The 21,129-nt window shown below is 46.1% G+C and overlaps 1 long non-coding RNA gene across 1 annotated transcript; it reads left to right on the top strand.

Annotated features, from left to right (window-relative positions):
* The first annotated feature begins 7,025 nt into the window (after positions 1 to 7,025).
* On the top strand, positions 7,026 to 19,731 carry LOC115517627. Its single transcript, XR_004343823.1, has 2 exons — positions 7,026 to 7,112; positions 19,639 to 19,731. It is a non-coding gene; the product is annotated as an uncharacterized LOC115517627 (long non-coding RNA).
* Positions 19,732 to 21,129: the final 1,398 nt, after the last annotated feature.

The raw sequence follows: 21,129 nt of genomic DNA on the forward strand, positions 1-21,129 counted from the left end.
ATGGAAAGAATCATCGTTAGTGAGGAAGAAACGCTCCCAACTCCTACATGAATGAAATAATTAACAGAAAGAATAATAATAATAATTACTATTATGACAAAAGTTACTGTTTACTAAGCATTTACCCTCTTCAGGCTTTGGGCAGAATACTTTGTCTCATCTAATCCTCACAACGACTCATTGAGACATTTTTTTATTATCTCCCTGCAACAGAGGAGAGAACAGAGACGGAGAGGTGGTGTGACTGTCCAAGGGCACAGAGCTAGCAAGGAGAACTGTGGGAAAATCCAATTTTACCTGGCTCTGGAGCCTGAAATCTGAAGCAGGGTCTGCTCTGTATGTAGAATGAATGAAGGGAATGAAGGAATGAAGGAATGAATGAAGGAGATGAAATTTGAGGGAAACAGGTTGAGAAGCTTGGCCAGCATGGAACAATCCGTGAGGTGCTCTAGATCCAGCAGTCTTCCTCCTAACTCAGGTGGGGGTTGGCCCTATGACTTTTCACCTGGATGTTCTGCCCGGCCAGTCCAGGAAGTGCCCGGCAGGTGAGCTCTGGAGCCAGTCCTGGTGTCCCAGGGACCCCATGTCAGGGTGTGCTGGGCAGAGAGCCCCAGATGTCTGCTTGTCCACTTGGCCATGGTCCTCCCCTTCACTCGGTCTTCGATTTTATTCTAGATTGCCAGCGGCTCTGCTCCCACTGGCCTTCCTGATGGCCAGGGCCTCCACACCACCAACCAGAGGAGCAGGTGGACAAATTCCCACCCCTCAAAGGGAGAGGGGTCACTCATCTCTGCCCAAGTAGAAATGCCACTGGCTGGGGCTGACATTCAACTTCCCCTCTCCTGGTGGGAATTTGGCCACCACATCTGGCCACCACATTTCCAGATATGCCCCTCACCACTGGGTATTGCCAGAAACAGAGCCCCTGATACCTCGTTTTCCCCACGAGTTCTTCACACCTTGAGATTTATCTTTAATCCTTGGAGCAGCCATAGCCCTCTATCAGCACATCTTCCCTCCAGGAGAGGACCAGGGATCTGTTTCCTGCTCATCAGCCTGGCTACCTCATTCGCTGTCACGCCAGCCCTGGCATTGGCTTCTGTTATCTTAATCTCTTTCTTTGGAAACTTCTGTCACTTCCAATTTTCCCCAGTTTTCTCCCTCTACCTCAGCCTTTCCCCCCTACCCTGGGCCCCCCTTGCCTTCTCAGCTTTCTTTCCAAAGATGTTGTATTTCTTTTTCTCCTTATTTGGTCCAATGTGACCTGACAGGGTGGCTGAAGCAGCATATTGGGGATAGAAATATGTACTGGTTCTCCACAGATTTTTTTTTTTTTTCTTTCCGAACGGGGCATTTGCAATCAATTTATGTAGTTTAGCCTAAAGGTTAAGAATTTTCCATTTAAAAATCAACCTCCCTAAATGAAAATTTTTTGGTGCTTTTTACTTTTTTTTCCCCTCGTAGTCAGGTCTCCACATGCCCCATGCATAGAGCCTGTTCTGGAGAGGGCTTCCTGAGGAATGCCTGTCAAGGGTGTACCGTTTCTACTCAAGCCTTAGGAATGCTGATTTCATGGACAGTGGGGAGCGCGTGGTTCTTTTGTCTTTGTCTTTTTTAGGATTCTCTCTCAGAGAAGGGATGTCAAAATGAGGTGCTGCTGATGGTGTTGCAGATGGGGATGAAGGTAGGATAGTGTCAGGTCCGGGGTTCATTTGGACTCGAACCCCTCCACGATAGGTCTCTATGGAAATAAATGTTTACAGAACACAACAAGGCAAAGCAACCCTGAATTGTTTGCTGAAACCCCGACTCTAAACCCAGTTGCAAACCTTAGTAGATCCAGGTGCTACCCCATAGAGATTTCCTTTTCTTAAGCTAGGTGGTGCCAAGGAGGCCGGAGTGGGTGCCATTCCTATTCCCACCCAGATCCCTGTTCCCAGGCTGGTGCCTCCATACTCCACTGGATCTGGGCGTCACCTGCTGAGATTCTGACATGAGAATTCCTATCGGGTAAAACCTGTGTGTTGAAAATATGTCTTGGTACCTTCTCTTCAGCAGCAGATGCTGAGCCCGGGAGGGCTGAGGTGGATAGGACACTTTATATAATACGAGGAGATGACTGTGGTTGTAGCAGAGGGAATGCGGAAGGGCAACCAGAGAGTGGTGGAAAACAGTGTTTCCTCTCCCCGGGACTTTCCAAATCTTCAGTCAAGATGAAATTCTAGAGGCAAGAGGCATTTCTGTGGAACTGGGCAGGGTGCTCTCTCATGGACCCATGGCATGCTGGGTGACCGAGGAGTGGGTGGGCCAAAGTAGCAGGAAGAGCTTACTTATCAGCAACTTGCAGAAATTGTAGGGAGGTTTTGGTACCCGTGAAAGGCATGGAGTGTCGTTTCTGGCTAGCTCAAGGCCATTTTTTTTTATGAGGTGACTTAGTGGGGCCTAGATGTTTCTGGGATAAGTTTCTTATGCTGTTTGAGAGAATCTTGGGGGTAGAGCCCTAAAATGCTTCTTTTTGGAGTTTTTAATTCAGTGATGACACACAACGGTTGATTTAAATTGAGATCCGCAGAGGAGTAGGTACTATTGGCCATGTTGTTTCTCACACTTGGAATGACATAGTATGCTTTTTCTTCCATTTTTACACTTGATCTTCACATGTGCTGTGGAAGATAAACTTTGATAAGCTTGTAGACAGATAAAGAAACACGGGCTCAGGGAAGGTGAGCGACTTCCCGAAGATCACAGGGCCAGAAAGTGGCAGAGCTGGGACTTGAACCAGAGCTCCTGGCTCCAAACCCAGTGTTCACTTTGTCTCCCACACCAGGAACCCCTGTGCACTCTTAAAACTCATCAGGGTGAACTGGGTGAACCTGGGAAGCTAGGTTACAGAGCTTTCTATATTAACTTCTGAAGGAACATTATATATTTTGAGAGTACGAACTGGTGCCAGGATCCACTCCTGTGTTTCTGAAATTATCCTCATGAAATGTTTGGGTCACACACAGATAGCTACGAATCACCAGGCTTCCAGAAGCAATTCCAGGATCCCAAAGCTTGGAACCATCAGAAACCATCAATCACCTGGACCACCAAACCAGAGCATGCCAGTCTCTCTGAAATTGGAAGGTTTCTTATATGGGTGTCCACCCCACTGGGAAGATGGCCATTGTTGGTGGTGGGGTGTAATCTGCAATTTGTCACCTTCACCACTGTCAGGCGCTGATCCCTGTAGCGCATCCCGCAGGGGATACGTGAGATTTCCTCCCAGTGACAAATGAGGAAATGAGGCTTAGGTTAAATTCCCTGCCCAAGTTCCCGCAGCTAGCAATGGCGAGATGTGGAATACAAACCCACGTTCTTAATCCAAATTCTGCATTCTCAGGCACGATGTCCTCGTGCCTCCAAGTAGACATTTGCTGATTGAATGGGGTTGAACAGCAACACAGGAGCAAGTGTGGCTAAGTGCCAAATGGCTAGTGCAGTGGGAATTTCTGCAGCAGTTGAGAAAGAGTAGACTGTCTCTAGAAGCTATTGGTGCCACTATGGGGCCGTCAGGTGGGTCAAGCAAGCAGCTGCTGGTGGGGGAGGCCTTTCTGGGCAGCCTAAGAGGAAGAGACCTCATAGAAAAACCAAGCCAGAAATGGCCACTCCGTCACCAGCCCCCTCTTAGGTCATATTTCAAAGACTGGCTCAGGGCCACCGGCTGGGGCGCGCGACTGTGAGATCATGGCTGAGCAATCTGACTCTGAAAAATATAAGGACCAACTTGGGAGTTTTATCACATTTCTGCCGCCCAGGCATGAAGTCAGCTGGACTGCGCGTGACAGGGAGCGATCCTCTTGTAATTAGCCGGGGTGTTTTTCTTTCATGTTCTGCCTAAATTCGGTGTGCTGCGAGCGCGTCCGCTCCCTCCGAGCTGCCCCACAGCAGTAGCGGAGGTGAGTCATGGCCATAAAATTTGGAAAGCTCGTGGGGGGATGGGGGTGGTGGTGGAGAAATATAAATTATTGTTATCATCTTTCAGGCGCAGTTGAGTTAATTATTGCACTTGGGCCAGCTGCATCGGGCCTCCGCTAACTGGAGCCAGAAATGAGGCTTTTAGCGGAAAGGAATAGATGCTCTGCTGGGGTGGAGGCCCTAGAAGCCCCTTTGCTCTTTTGGGGGAGAATGGGGCATGTTAAATTCCCAGCACCGCCGCTCACCAGCTGGGACCTGTGTGGATTTGCTCCAAGACACTTGGGTGTGAGCACGGTCACGTTTTCTTTATTTTTTCTAGAGCGAGGAGGTCTGGCTTGGTTCTGCACCTGCCAGGACTGTCGGGAAACCCGATTTTAGTTATGTCTTTTTTGGAGGAGTGGTGATGAGGGTTTTTTCTTCTCTTTCTTGGGAATATAAGGAAGCCCTGGGAATTTCTAGCGATGGGCCCACTATGGAGAAAATCCTTGCTCATGGTCCACGAGCACCATTTTGAAGGAAGCCTCCCAACTCCCTCCCTCCCAAGCCTGGTCAGGTGTGGGGGTGGGGGGGGTGTCTCATGTTTTCCTCACATTTTCCCTAGCACACCCCTCAGTCACCACTCCTCCCATCCAGTGCTGCAGATCTCCACCCTCAGAGGCTCTCAAACCACTGCCCTTCCCCCACCTCAGGGGAGACACAGAGCACCTCGTGCTGAGCCACCTCCCCTCTGTCTTCTTCAGGCACTGAAATTACCTCATCTCTTTAAGCCTTTTTTCAAACAAAACAAACAAACAAACAAACAAACAGGGAAATTATTTTAGATTTTCCCCTTGGCTATTTGCTCAGACAAGGAGAAAAATGACCTTTTAATTCTTTGAGTCTCATACAGCAAGAACAAGATACAGCCACTTCTCCATGAGTTTGTCATTGTCTGGTGCCTTCATCTTGAGCCTCTCTGAGGCTCAGTTTCTCCTTTAAAGATAGACAGCCCTTTCCAGCAGGGATGTCATAGGTCAGGTGACCTATGACATGTGTCAGGCACTTGGTGTAAGCCTCACTCAGAGTCAGCTTCCAAAGCATGGCTGTTGGTAGAGAACAGTGGGCTCTGGGACGATGCCTGTGGCCTCCCCACCCCTGAGGACAGGGCTGGAGTCTGCTTATCTCAGCAACTGGCCTTAACAACTGGGTCAGTGCCAGGTACTCAGCAGGCATCCAAACCTGTTTGGTTAACTGAATGGTTGTAAAAGGCAAGGATTTAGGAGCAGCTGAGAGAACCAAGCTTCCTTGAGCGACACCGACCAACTGGCCTTCATGTCGTATGTGCGTAGTATACACACATGTGCATTGTGGGCATGTGTAGTGGGTGATGGAGTGATAACAAGACATAATGGCTCAAGGAGAACTGAATATTTGATCTTCTCACTGTGGTTACCAAACTTTTAACTGTAATGGATAAGGAGACTGTACTCATTTTGGGCATATGCTATTTTTTTTTTTTTTTTTTTTTTTACAGAAGTATGTTTTCTCATTGCCTAATTTTTCCTAAGGCTAGTTTCTGGGGGCTTTCCCTCCCAGCTATCCTTGGCTTCAGTGGGGTTTATAAGCATCCTGGGTCATTGAGAAAAATGGGGGTATGCTTCAAGAAAACTTTGATGGGGCTCAGATAAATCTCAGGTCATAGGCAGGTGACTTTCTTCTGGATGACCAATGGACAATGTGCAGGAACCACAGGAACATAAATAACTACGGTGGCTCCTCTGTCCAGTTGATGTCAGATGCTTACCTACGTGGTGGCCTTTGGTCTGCAGGCCTGGCTGGAGTCCTTATGGGCACAGGCAGAGACCCTGATGCCTTCCCCCTTTCTCCCTACCTGATCTGCTTTGTCCTTTTCATTTCTGTGCTCCCCCTGGCCCGCCCACTGCCATGCCCCTCCTTGGATCCAGTGGTCTTCTACCAAGCCAGGTGACCCTCACCTAGGGGTAGGCTTGCCTTTACTCCTATTTTCTTCCCAGGTTTTTGACTATAGCTTATACTCTGCATTCTTCCTCCCTCAGACCTTCATTTCTGGATCTGTGAATTACTGATATTTCATTTAATCTGAACAATAAACTGAGGCTGGCCCTGTGTCTGAGAATCCCCTGGGGTTTCTAGGTCTCTTCTTTCTGCTCCTATCTGTGCCTTTCTTCTTGGAAGGTTGTGCCCTCCATTTCCAGTGGAGAAAGAATCCCAGGGGCCCCCAGGAGAGGCTGGGCTGGAATACTTAGGTGGTGGAAACTCTAGGAAATTTCTGGAGGAGGGAACCTCCTGAGGCCTCCAACCCTTTGCTCAGCTTTCTCAAAATCTCAGCAGCTGATCTAAGGGACATGGCTTCTAACCATCACTATTGTGAAGTCTCCTCACTCAGGGCCACGTTAGGATGTCTGTGAGTCTCTCACATTCTTGTTTTGTTGAGCATCTTCCTTCATAAAAACATATGAAAACAATGTAATGGATTTTCAAGGACCCTAAGTATTTCATTTTTTTTCTGATGTAAGAAAAAAAATTAAAACAGTTTATTCAATCTTAAGAGTTCAGATATTTTTCCTTTGAATTTAAAAAAATAAAAAACATTTTTCTTGGTCCCTGAAGGTATGGTGGGCCCAGACACTGTGCCTACCTGTGCGACGGAGAAGTCAGCCCTGTCCTTACAGATTAAGAGTAGGCATCAGAACACCAGCCGGAACATGCGTGGGGGGTTTGATGATTTCTTGGTGCCTATATCTAGATGCAGCTTCACGTAGTTGAGACCAAGGTGACTGTAGTAGAGTAGCAAAAGCAGGAGCTGGGGCAGCCTGGACTGAACAGACCCTGTGGAAGCCCTGTCCTATGGCCCCCCCAGCCCCACCCAGCTTGCACAACTCAGAGCATTGCATCCACAGTTCCCTCCCTTCATCACTCACTCACTTGGTCTTTGAGGAGTCATTTCTCCAGTCAGGACGTGTGAGCATATATGCTGGGAGACTTCCATGGCACATTTTGGAACTTTGTGCTTTTTTTTTTTCCCCTTAGGATGAACCATGTGAAAGTGCCAGTTTTGTGAGTCACCATTGTGTATGGTTCAACCTGGTACCTGTCAGTTATCCAGTCTCGTGTGCCGATGTCACTGTCACCGTGTAAGTTCCTCGTGCGTAGAGACTGTGATTTGAACGTGGCTGTGTCTCCAGCAGCTAGCTCACCATCTTTTAAGTGTTTCTGGAATGAATGGACAATTCAACCCAAAGGGAAGATCGCCCCTATTGTACACACTTTGCTCTGCTTGTGGAGCAAAGGTTCTTAAACTTGAATGGGCATCAGAATTTTCTGTGGGACTTGTTAAAACACAGATCACTGGGCCCCATCCCAGAGTTTCTGATTCTGGAGGCCTGATAACTAGCATTTCTAACAAGTTCCTAGGTGAAACTGGTCCTGGAAATCATGAAGCTGGTCCTGGACACCACTGTTTTAGATTAAAAGTTCTCTCCTGGGGATGGGAGGAAGATTAGTCATAAGTATTAAAAAAAATCCCCTCTGTACTAGGTTGAATAGTGCCCCATCCCAAACTCACGTCCACCCAGAAATTGTGAATGTGACGTTATTTGGAATGAGGTCTTTGCAGATGTGGTCAAGTTGAGGTCATATTAGATTCGGTGGATCCTAAATCCGTTATGTGTAGTATCCTTATAAGAAGCAAAAACTTAGACACACAGACATAGAGCCGCACAGGGGAGAATGCCATATGAAGATGGAGACAGAAAGTGGAGGGACACATCTACCAGCTCAGGAGTACCAAGGATTGCCCACAACCACCAGGAGCTAGCAGATAAGCAGAGGACAGATTCTCCATCAGAACCCCCAGAAGGAACCAGATGGGAGGGATGAAGATTCCTCACATCACTCCATGTTGGAGCTGGATGGATTCATTCACCCAACAGTCTTTCAAAGAAAGTGCTGAGCCCTGCACCTACAGTGTGCACTGCTGGGGCCAGAGGAGTATTCAGAAGACACTATTGGAATTTGGGCCAAGTTTCAGCCTCTCAGGCCTCCTGTGGTCTAGCCAGCATGGCTGTGACCATGGCAATGCGTAGGCCAGGCAGAGGGCAGGTGGGGCTTGCAGTGGCTTGATAACTCCTGGAACATGGCCTGTGCCTTGTCTGGTGTGAGGTCAGGGTGTTGAGAGGCAGGCAGATAGGTGGGGGAACTTTCTACCACACTGACCCAGGCTGTCCTTGCAGAGGTCTGCTTCTTATAAAGCCCATGTGTGTGTGTGAGGCCTCTGACAGATGTAATGGGGGCCTCTGCTTGTTGAGTTTGCTCCACTGGCCAGCACGGCCAGTGGGGGGGGCAAGTCCTCCTGCACCCCCTTCTTCCCATCTCTGTGAAGTTAGAGCTAGAATTGGAAGTCTTGGGGGAGGCACACCTCTGGTCCCAAGGGAAGGAGGGAGTGGTGTGTTTGGAACTTTCCAGCTGTCCTCCAGGGTCTGGCCATAATGGTCAGGCAAACTACGTCTGTGTTTACCAATGTGAGGGAGACGGGGAACCGATCATGTGCTCTGTCTCATGCCATCTAAAAGACGAGCTCCTCAAAAGTAGCACCAGCCCCAACTTCCACCTTGTCAAGGGTGACAGCAATCTTTGTGCAGTAGCATCAAGATACAAGAGAAGCAAGGGATTTAAGGCTAAGTATCCTGAATTTAATTAGATTCTGTTTCCACTAACTGCTACTTCTTTGACCTTGGACAACGCACTTAACCTCTCAGGGCCTCAGTTTCCTCACAGCATAAGCCCAGGTGGAAATTGGGACCATCCTGTCAGTGAAATAGTAGAAAAGGAGGCTTAAAGCTCTACCATGTCCTTCCACAGCCCCACAAAATCTCCTGAATGTCTGAATTCTGGGCCCAGCTTCCTCACATGCTGACTCTGTTCTGTTCCACATTAACCAACATGAAGTTGGATCCCTTCTGAGAGTTCCAAAAAAACCCCCTTACAAAGTAACAACAATAAGATTGGTAGAATCGACCAAAATGTCTTGCTTTTTTGTCTTTTGTTTTGGGTTTGTTCTTTGTTTTTTCACAGAAAAGAGAGATGAAGGGTAGCCACAGCAGAATTTGATCAACTTCCAAAATGGTAGTTGGCCTCAGATTGCCTTTAAGATGACCTTCAGCCACCCACCACACCATGAGGGCCTCCCAGGCTCTTTGCTTCCCCCAGACCTAGTCCTTCTCTCTCTGTTGTCTTCCCTCTCTTTTCTCTAGTTACTCCTCTTTTCACTCATTCCCTTTTCTCATACCCAAGGTCAAGATGCTCTCCCTTCTCTTTTGTTGGGGGTCAACACCTCTGCCTTCAAGACTCTCACCTACGTCAAGTGTCTCAAAGCATTTTTTTTCCACAAAAGAGCGTTACATTTCCAAGTAAAATTTGTGTACTTGATGTTAAGAGTAATAATTCACCCAGTCACATGCAGATTACATGAGATAACATAAATGAAAGTATTTTGGAAATGCAAGGTATCGTACAAACTCATTCCTCCATCCATCCATTTCTGTGACAAACATTTGTGAAGCCTTTGGTAGGTGCTGGAGATGCCTTCAAGGGTTTCACAATCTAATGAGATGCTAGAAAATAACTGTAATGAAGTGTAATAAATGCCATAATTGTGCAACATCTCATGTGTAATGGCACAATAAAAAAGGGAGTGATTCATGTTACTGTGGATAATGTAGAATATATGATGTGATAGGATATGATACAATATACTTCTATTATAATACAATAGAATATAACAGACAAGGCAAGCTCAAAGTGCTCTTCTGAGCATTTTGGAGATGAGCTTCCTGTTTGATCCAGTGCCTGTAATTTTATTGACAACTATCTGTACCTCCTCTCCCTGTCTGTAGATTCGGATCTGTGCTCAAGGTCTGCAGGTTAACCTGCAAAGAACAGGTTATTTGACCTCTTAGAGCCTCAGTCTTCTCATCTGCCAAATCTGTACAAAAATTCCTCACAGGCTTGACATAGAGACTGAAAGAGATGCATTAACTTGTTTGTTGAACAAACAGTTCTTGAGCAACTCCTATGTGCTGGACACTGATCTGGGCACTGGGGTTTTTTATAGGGAATGAGACAGTGCATGGGTTCTTGTTCTCTCAGAGTGAACATCCTGTTGGGGAGATAAGATAATTATTGGTGCGCAGCCCTGTTAATTGGCACCTGGAAGCTATGTAACACCTTTGCTGCAGCCTTTCCTTTCAGATTGTCTTCATTTTTCTATCCCCTGCACCTTGCCTCAAAATTCTGTTGCCTTGGAGTCTTTCAGATAGAGGCTGCATAAAGGAAGTCTTGGGAGTCTGGGTGGAGGAGGCAGTCTCTGCTCACAGGCTTGCAGGCTGAGTTGGAGAGTGTTTTAGTTCAGGCTGTTATAATACATAGAATGGGTGCTTAAACAGCACACATTTGTTTTTCACAGTTCTGGGGCTGAGAAGTCCAAGATGGAGGTGCTGGCAGGTTTGGTGTCTGGTGACGGAGGACCTGCCATTGTGCCCTCGCATGGCTGAGGGAGAGACCATCTCTCTCACTTTCCTTCTCATGAGGGTACTAATCCTATTCGTGAAGCTCCACCCTCATGACCTAATAAGCTCTCAAAGACCTCACTTCCGAATACCATCACAATGGGGGCTAGGTTTTAACATATGAGTTTGGGGAGGGTGCACAGTCAACCCATCAAAAGGAGAAAGAGTGGGAGCAAATTAAAGTACTTAAACCAATAAGCACATATCTCTTTCTCTTGGCTTCCGTCTGCCAAGGGCACTGGGGAGAAGCCCAACTTTTTAATGACTTCTCTTCTTTGGTTTAGGATTTATTACAAATGTGTTTCCTCTGTTTCTCCTATAATCATGTCATTGAGTGGCCCAGAGATAAATGTCAACAACACAGCTCTTAAGGAGTCATGGTGGCGGGAGAGTGAGGGAGCTGAGTAGGGGGCTGGCAGGCTCATCAGAGGACACATTTATTAAACTGTGGAAGGGATGGGGTAAGCCATCCAAGCCCTGGGTCTGGCAGAGTTTGCAACCAAGCGGTAGGGAACAGAGCACTTTTTGTATCTCGGGAAAGCTTTTCTTCAGCCATTGGGCTGGTTTTCCCTGGCACTTTTGTCAAGCTTGGGCTTTTCAGTTTTGACATTTGTTTTTCCTTTTGGATTTTTCTTCTCATTACAAATAGATGCTGTGAATTCAAGCCTTGGGAAAGAGAGTTGGGTTTTAGGCATGGAGCACTGATAATATATGGCACCTGGGAAAGGAATCCGGTGCCGAGGACTTGCAGAGGCAAGACCTGAGGCTTGGTGAGAAAATGGTGTGGGCCTATGATGTGGACAGGTCAACCATTTAGGAATGGGACTGGGTTTTTTGATTGCCAAGTGGGGCTACCATTCACCTCCAAAGGGCTCTGCTCACAGAGACACAAATAGACGTGCTCTAGGTTGACAGGGGTCAACTCCCTTCTTTCCATCCCCCTTTCTCTCTCAGCCTTCCTGGTTTTAAGTGGTAGGACTAAGTGCCAATTTCCTTAAGTACTAGGATTGGATCCAAGGAATGCACTCTTGGGGCTAGGGGGGTTCGTGAAGAATTCTGCTGTGGAGACATACATTAGGGAGCCAGAACATCAGAACTTTCACTGCCAGGTTGGAAGAGGAACTCTGTTCCAAAGGGCCCTGGGTGGGGTCTCTTCTTAGGATTAGGTGGGGAAACTTGGGGGAGACCTTGCTACTGTGCCTTGAGGATGTTTTTATTTACCTTTCCTATCTCCTTCTTCTCTTTCTCACTCCTTTCTTCTCATTGCCTCTTCCAGCAACATGCTAGTGTTAGGGTTTCCCATGTGCCAGTGTTGGGGTTACAATGATGATAAGGATGGGAGTTGGAGTAAGGCTCAGGTGTGTGAACTTCATCATTCTCTCATCTGTGGGGCTTGGCTTGCCCACGGAGAGATCGGAACTCCCCAGGGACAAGCACTGGATGGAAACAAAAGACTGCTCTAGTAATAGTTGGGCAAATCTCCCCATAGCCCTTTCCTCTGTCAACTGCCCCTATCCCTGCTGTTATTGCAGAGCTCTCTGGAGAGTTGTGCTGGGTACCAGACTGAGAGCTGTAAGCCTAAGCAAACCTTCCATTGCTTCCCTGCAAAGCCCAGATAGGTCTGAAAAAGAAGTTTATTTACCTACCCAGGGGCAGATGTGAAGTTGGCACAGAGCTGATGAGATGGACGTGGCTTTGCCTCATGTGTAGGAAGCACAGGGGAGCATGCCTGGCGTGAGTCCTGTCCTTGAGCATGCACGGTGACCCTGCTCATAAGAAATCATAGACCAGGGGCACCTGGGTGGCGCAGTCGGTTAAGCATCCGACTTCAGCCAGGTCACGATCTCGCGGTCCGGGAGTTCGAGCCCCGCGTCAGGCTCTGGGCTGATGGCTCGGAGCCTGGAGCCTGTTTCCGATTCTGTGTCTCCCTCTCTCTCTGCCCCTCCCCCGTTCATGCTCTGTCTCTCTCTGTCCCAAAAATAAATAAACGTTGAAAAAAAAATTAAAAAAAAAAAAGAAATCATAGACCAGTGGGTCTTGTCCCTGGTGTCGCAAACTGGAATCTGACCTTGATTCTTTTTTCCCTTATTCAACTATTCACCAAGTCCTATCAAATGGACCTCTAAAATATTTTTTGGGTCCACGTGCTTCTTTCCACCCCCTCTGCCACTTTCCTAGCCCAGGCCACTGTAGCCTCACTTCCAGCACAGCAAGTGTATTTTTCTAGGTCTCCTCACGCACCTCCTGCTCCTCCCATCCATCAGGGTCCATATTGCTTCCAGGGAAATATCTGTTTGGTTAAGAAACTGCCCTATTGAAAATCTTCAATGTCATCCTTTTGCCTTTGGGGGGGGGACCTTTAAAAATGTTTCTGACTATTCTAATAATTCCTGTATTTATTTATTTATTTATTTATTTATTTATTTATTTAAACAAATTTTTAAATGTTCATTTATTTTACAGAGACAGAGTGTGAGCAGGGGAGGGGCAGAGGGAGAGGGAGACAGATTACGAAGCAGGCTCCAGCCTCTGAGCTGTCAGCACAGAGCCCAACATGGGACTCGAACTCATGAACCATAAGATCATGACCTGAGCAGAAGTCAGACACTTAATCAACTGAGCCACCCAGGCGCCCTAACCCTGTTTATACTTTCAATATCATCTTTCACCTTGCCCATTCCAGAAATAGTAAGCTGTTTTCCTTTTTCCCAAACAGGCCACCCTCTTTCTTGCCTTGTCTCATGCTCTTTACTCTGTCAGGTACTTTTACTCTACCCCCCTCCCCTTTTCAACCAGCTCCAATGCAATCTTCACCTTCTTTTCTTAGCTGTCACTTTCTCCAGGAAGCCCTCCTTCCTTTGCCTGGATCAGTGGTCCTCTCACGCAGTCTGCAGCCACCTATCCCTTTCTGATTATGTATTGTCATGGCCCGTTTGCTTGAAATCTCCCCCCCACCCCCACTCCAGCTGCTAGAGTAACCTCTGCCATTGACAGCCACCTCCTTGGCTTGTTAGGCTAAGCATATGGAGTCTCTCTTCCATTCCACACCATGTGGCTCCACTGTATCTCTTCATGAGTTGACCTTAAGCAAAAGAAAAGGGACACTGGACATAGTAATGGATGGTGTTCACAGCAGCAATAATTTCTTTTAATATGGAGACATTCCCCACGTTGTTGGTTTTTTTTCTGGCTCTCAACAAAACCAAGGGTGAAATAAGATGTCAGTTCTTCAAGTAGTGATTCTTGTGGGGTAGCAGGGTAAGAACTGCTTTTTAGGTTATGTCTGAAAACTCCCAAATGGAACACAATTCCACCTCCTCTCTTCTTTGTTATGGTAGAAACTTTGGAGAAGGCATGGTAAATATTTTTTATGTCTGGAGCCTCAATAGTTCAGCCAGGCTTTCGATGAGGGCTGGCTATATATCAGATGACTCACTGTGTAGACACTGGGGGAGAGGAGGAGATGATGTACTGTTGACTGGGAGAAGATCCACACACTGTAGATGGCAAGATGCTTCTGTTCTACATCCAACACTTCCAGAGCACCTCTCTGGGCCAAGCTCCACTGAGTGCTGGATATTAGGTAACTCCCTGCCCTTGAAAATCTTGTCAATCCCTAGGTTTTATAGGAATGGCTCAGATGAAATAGTAGGAGTTGAGAGAAAGGAGGAAGCACAGGCAGACACATATCAAATAAATGAGCAAGAATGGTGTAGTCCCACTTACACAGGTAAATTTTCAAGAGTGACAGCGTGCCATTGCCTTGGGAAATATGGCTTAGGTGGTGGGAATGTCAAGGGCTGGTATGGCATTGGGAGGCTTTAGATTCCACCATAATTTGCATTAGCACCCCCGTGTTTTTGTACAATCCCTTCTTCCTTAATGTTACCTAAAGTGTTATGTAAACACATCCTCAATCCCATGTGCAGATTGCTGCCCAAGACTGACATTGGACATTCTATGGCTATCGCTTCCTTTCTCCAATTCCTTGCAAACTCACGAATTGCTGATGGTTGGTTCTCAGTTGGAAAATGAGGCACACCGGGCTTGCCAAAGATCTGGACACAGACAGATGCAGACGCCTGGGCTTGTGCAGACAAGCATACACTTTTATGTGCATGCACACACTTATTTCCATATATACTATGACACCATATTGTCATCCAATTCCCTTACATCAGTTGGTAGGAATGTGTACAAACACTCCAGGGACTGAGCAGGTTCATGGGTAAGACCCTTCCTCCTCCTAGATGCTTGACAGGCTTCTGCAAAAATGACCTAACAAAGCCCTGGTTCCAGACAGGGGGACAATGAGGATCTCAACATTATTTATGACAGCCTTTTTTGTATTGTAAGTGACCTAGGTACCCAGTTTCTGAGAGAGGAATTTACACACTGAGAAGACAGGAAGATATGTGGGTGTGGAGTGATGGATGGGGGATTTGGGAGTGTGAGGGGACAGGTGCCGATCTTGAAGCTGCTTGCCTTATATTGGGACATCTCTGACTAAACCAATGGAAATGGAAATCCTAAGTTTTCATTGTTAATAAATCTGCCTCAGAAAAAAGGAAATGATGATATTAATAATAATAGCTCTCAGTGTGACAGCTGGAGTTTTGAGGGGGCACAGTGAATATTTCTCTTCCCCTCTGATTCCGAAGCAAGAAAAGATGTGAAGCAGATGGGACCAAAATGTCACTTTTATGACTGAAGTAAGTACTTTCAGTGAGAACCCAAGTGGGCTTCTCGATTCCCTAACCCAAGACCTGACGTCAGAGCACCTGACCTGAGAGCAAATTGGCGTCTGTAAAACAGTGCCCTTTGCTAGGTAGGGAAGGATGGGGAAGAAAAGCCAAATCCCCTGCTTGGGGATCTTTGACAGATCAGCACCATCCATTCAAGAAACGTAAACATGTGCTCTTGTTTGGCAACCAGGTAACTCACTCTGTCTCCCCAGGGAGTAAGGAGAAGTGAACCTAGAAGGCCAGGTGTGGTCTGGGAAACCTCCCTCATTGCTTTGAACATCTAGTATCTGAAAAACTTGAACGTTCCCTGAATGTTCCCATGCTTTTGTCATAGCCAACTATAGTCAGAGTAGTTTGGCGGAGAGAAGGTCTGGCCCCTAAGGGGACAGGAGTCCTCTTTCAGGACAGCTCGGCTCCCCACTTTGAGAGGCTGCCCTTCCCATAAACCTCTGCTCCTATGGTGTTCTCCTCGGGCAGCTGGTGGGTAGGGTAGGCTTTGCCCTCAGAAGGTTCTGAAATGAAGCAAATTGTATGTTAATTGAATCACTACCATGGACATTCTGTTCAAGGTTAAAAAGGTGTTCCATTTTCTACATCCTACCCCAAATTATGCCTAGCTACATTGCCTAATATAGCTCCAAAGAAGTGATTGTCCAATGGAAAAACAAGAATGATAAAGGGGATCTGTCAGGACAAAGCCTGACTGATACAGAGCCTCTGAAGTGGGGGGAGAGTTGGTGCTATGAAGGGCTTGTTGAAGGGGCACCAGCTGCTTCCAGGGAGGAGTTGCTGATTTGGATTTGGGGGCTTGTAGATGCCATTCAAGGCAGGAGTGAAGATATGAGTGAGGGCTAAGTGTCTCTCCTCTCCACCCCCCAACCTCTCTCTTCCTCACTCTTCCTGAATTAATGACCCCACCAAGACTTCCTGAGAAAAACAACCAAGTCAGAAAGTCAGAAATCACCCCACCTCTCTTGACAGCCCAGCCCAGCCCCACAAACCCATATCTCTTGGTCAGTTACTCCCACATGTCACCCAGGCCACAGAGAGACTTCCTGTTCATTCCACTGTCAGAGACATTCGATGTTAGCACTTTTTGGCAAAGGATCTCGACAATCACCTTGAAAAGGAAAACAGCGCCATGGGTTAGTGGAAAGAATGTGGCTTTGGAGCCAAGCAGTCCTGGGCTCTACTCCCAACTCTGCCACTTAATGCCTGTGTGAGCCTAGGCACACCAATTAACCTCTTTGACTTCCAGTTTCCTCATCTGCAAAACAAACAACACAAAGATGACAATCGTGACCCTACAGAACAGTTTGGAAAGGCGAGGGATTCAACGCAGGAAAATGTGCCTGCAAGACACATGGTGGATAGTAGGTTTCAATATTTGGGGAAGATTCCACTAAAGGCTAGTCTTCCTCTTGATAAATAGCAGAACTTATTTTAAGACTCTGAAGTTACAGAAATCCTGCAGCATAAGGAAGTTCTTCTTAAGCAGTCATCATGAGGCTTTCTAAAGAAGTACCTTTCTTCTGCTCCAAGTCTGTGCCCATTTTCTCTCAGTGGTAGCTTCTCATTAAAATAATTCCATAAATACATTCTCACTGACACCTCTCAGCCATTCCCTTACTACACCAGCCCTGGTTTGTAATGAATTGTTTATCGAGGTTGTCTGTATGTGGCCATGAAATTTCTAGTGTGGATAGAAGTCCACAGGACACAGGAGCCTGGCTGGCTCATGTCCTTGTGGCCTTTGTTATGGGCCTGCCCTGCAGGTGATTCAAAGCTGCCTAGTCCTTCCAGACTTTGGAGCTTGGATGGAGCCCAAACAGGACCAGTCTACCCATAAATCCTGCTCTCAGGCTGAGTGTGTTAGAAGGTCTCAGTATGTCACGATGTTTCCCTAAGGGTATCAATCAGGGTTACTAGGTACCAGTGACGGAATTCATAGAAAATGCATGTATTGTCCATTGGTCTGTGTGACAAAGCAGGAAAGAACATCCAATGGAAAAAAGACAGTCTCTTTAACAAATGGTGCTGGGAGAACTGGACAGCAACATGCAGAAGGTTGAAACTAGACCACTTTCTCACACCATTTACAAAAATAAACTCAAAATGGATAAAGGACCTAAATGTGAGACAGGAAACCATCAAAACCTTAGAGGAGAAAGCAGGAAAAGACCTCTCTGACCTCAGCCGTAGCAATCTCTTACTCGACACATCCCCAAAGGCAAGGGAATTAAAAGCAAAAGTGAATTACTGGGACCTTATGAAGATAAAAAGCTTCTGCACAGCAAAGGAAACAACCAACAAAACTAAAAGGCAACCAACGGAATGGGAAAAGATATTTGCAAATGACATATCGGACAAAGGGCTAGTATCTAAAATCTATAAAGAGCTCACCAAACTCCACACCCGAAAAACAAATAACCCAGTGAAGAAATGGGCAGAAAACATGAATAGACACTTCTCTAAAGAAGACATCCAGATGGCCAACAGGCACATGAAAAGATGTTCAGCGTCGCTCCTTATCAGGGAAATACAAATCAAAACCACACTCAGCTATCACCTCACGCCAGTCAGAGTGGCCAAAATGAACAAATCAGGAGACTATAGATGCTGGAGAGGATGTGGAGAAACGGGAACCCTTTTGCACTGTTGGTGGGAATGCAAATTGGTGCAGCCGCTCTGGAAAGCAGTGTGGAGGTTCCTCAGAAAATTAAAAATAGACCTACCCTATGACCCAGCAATAGCACTGCTAGGAATTTATCCAAGGGATACAGGAGTACTGATGCATAGGGGCACTTGTACCCCAATGTTCATAGCAGCACTCTCAACAATAGCCAAATTATGGAAAGAGCCTAAATGCCCATCAACTGATGAATGGATAAAGAAATTGTGGTTTATATACACAATGGAATACTACGTGGCAATGAGAAAAAATGAAACATGGCCTTTTGTAGCAACGTGGATGGAACTGGAGAGTGTGATGCTAAGTGAAATAAGCCATACAGAGAAAGACAGATACCATATGGTTTCACTCTTATGTGGATCCTGAGAAACTTAACAGGAACCCATGGGGGAGGGGAAGGAAAAAAAAAAAAAAGACGTTAGAGTGGGAGAGAGCCAAAGCATAAGAGACTGTTAAAAACTGAGAACAAACTGAGGGTTGATGGGGGGTGGGAGGGAGGGGAGGGTGGGTGATGGGTATTGAGGAGGGCACCTTTTGGGATGAGCACTGGGTGTTGCATGGAAACCAATTTGTCAATAAATTTCATATAAAAAAAAAACTGAGAACAAACTGAGGGTGGATGGGGGGTGGGAGGGAGGGGAGGGTGGGTGATGGGTATTGAGGAGGGCACCTTTTGGGATGAGCACTGGGTGTTGTATGGAAACCAATTTGTCAATAAATTTCATATATATATAAAAAAAAATTCATGTATTGAAAAGATACTGAATAGCTTCCAATATTTATGGAAGACTGGAGAACCAAGTTTAAAAGGTGCATATATTCCAAGGAGGTTAGGCCACAGCTGAATCCCTTGTTGGCATGGTGCCACTACATTGCCCCTACTTCCACTATGGGACACTAAGACTCCCAGCACGGAAAGTTGATGCTACTGGATGAAAACCTTCTGTCTTTGTGTCATTGGATTGCCTGTTCAGTATTCACAGGCAGGAACTGGAACATCCCATTGGCTGATCCTGGGTCATGTGCCTGCTTCCCAGTACCAGAGAACAGGGAGAGTCCCCTTTGGCTTCCCTCATGGGATCACAGACTAGGGAGTTCTTTCAAAAGTAGGAAGATATTTTAAAGATTAATTTTTAGTATGCTAGAAAAATAGGTAGCTTTAGTTTGTTGTCACAACTTTTGGTTCAGTAAACAAAAAATATAGTTGAAATGCGCTACTTACCCCTAAAACTTGGGTATAGCAAAAAAAGTACGGGCTTGGACTCAGCTTCTCTGACCCTTGGTTTCTTTTCTATGAAATGGGAATTAGAATAACTATCCTCATACCTCTCTCAAGTTTGTTGTGAACATAAATTAGATAATATAAATACAAAACAAACTGTTCCATGTTCTATCAAAGGAGCAGATGGTATGAATATTTTCCTTTACTATCTGATAAACCACTGGCAAACAATAACATCTACAAGATGGGCTATTTGTTGTCTGGAGTGTGGTGATGTGCATAGGGGCATGAAAAATCTCCTTCTGCAATTAGGGTGTCCAAAACTCAGGAGACATGAAATGTTGAGTGAGTCCCCTGAGGCCATACAGCTGGTAAGTGGCAGAGCCAGGATTTACATCCAGGTCTGTCTGATTCTGAGTTCTGTCTTCTTTACAGGAGGCGTGGTTCTCATTCCTGAATCTGGACGAATTGGCTGGAAGCTCAGGAAGGAGGTTTCTCTTCAGGAAAGAAATGGAAGAATATAAGGTGGGAGAAATGGAAGCCCATTTCCTGAGTGCTTAGAATGATGATTATTCCATAAGAGCACATTGACATATCAAAGCTGGAAGGCCCTAATGAAAACCACAGTGAGCTTTCTCACCAAGCTCATGAGCTATTGCATTGAACGGTTTTCATTTTGTAGATGAGGAAACTGAAACTGCAAGAAGTTAAGTAAGATGCTCAGCCAGTACAGTCAGGGTTTGAGATTTAACTCAGGCATGTATATTGCCTTGGATTCTTAGTTGGAAACAACAGAGCCGAATTTGGGTTAGTTTAGGCAAGGAAGTGATTTCATAAAAGATACTGAGTGGCCCTGGAGAACCAGTCATGGAACAGAATCCTAAATCACATCACTGAATTAGTTCAGCAGCTGATTGTGCTAATGTCACCACTGGGTTGCTCCTGCTAGACCCTCTTCCACTGCAGCTCCCAGGGGCTGGATGCAGCTGCCACTACTCTTGTTTAAACAGATTCTTCCTGGTGCCACTTCCCTTGTGTCAAATAGTCTATGGAGGCTTCTGTTAGTCTGACCCCAGGTCACACGCCTGCAACTTATCCACAAGGGAGTTTGAGAAAGTGAGTATATGGCTTCCACAGAGGGGAGAAATTTCTTCCTCCTATTAAGGTGGGGAAAACCTCAAACATGGAGAACTGTTCCACCATGCTGGGGGTGCAGAGATTTTCTTGTTCCTACCTGAATTCTCAAGACGCAGAACAAAGCTTAGCACATAGTAGATGTTAAATACTGACTGTTTATATCCTCCCCCAAATTCATATGATGAAACCCTCAACCACAGTGTGATGGAATTTGGAGGTGGGACCTTTGAGAGGTAATTAGGTTTAGATGAGGTCATTAGGGTGGGGCATCTATGATGAGATCACTGCTTGTATCAGAGGAGAGACACCAGGACTCTCTCTTCACCATGTGAAGACACAGCAAGAAGGTAGCCACACACCCAGCCAGGAGGTAGGCTCTCACTAGGGGCTGAATCAGCTGGCACCTTGATCTTGAACTGCCCACCTTCCAGAACTGTGAGAAATAAATGCCTCTTATTTAAGTAACCCTGTCTATGGTATGTTATTGTAGCAGCCAGAGTGGACTAAGACAATAGGTGTGTAATAAATATTGATCAACTGATTGACAACATGATTCTGTGTGATTTTCAAGTCCATGCCCTTGACCACTATACTCTACTTTTCTTTAGGTCATCCCTTGACAAGATCTAGTACAAAATACTCAATTTCACATCAGTGAAATTATGTAAGGTCCCTATCCTGTATGAAACTACCTTCATGTATATGTATTATTCATTCACTCAATAAAATGTACTGTTGTGGGTTATGACCATGGGCTCTGAGAAGGAAGTACTATATCTTATCTTTTCA

This window comes from Lynx canadensis, chromosome B4 (assembly GCF_007474595.2).
Source record: "Lynx canadensis isolate LIC74 chromosome B4, mLynCan4.pri.v2, whole genome shotgun sequence".
NCBI lineage: Eukaryota > Metazoa > Chordata > Mammalia > Carnivora > Felidae > Lynx > Lynx canadensis.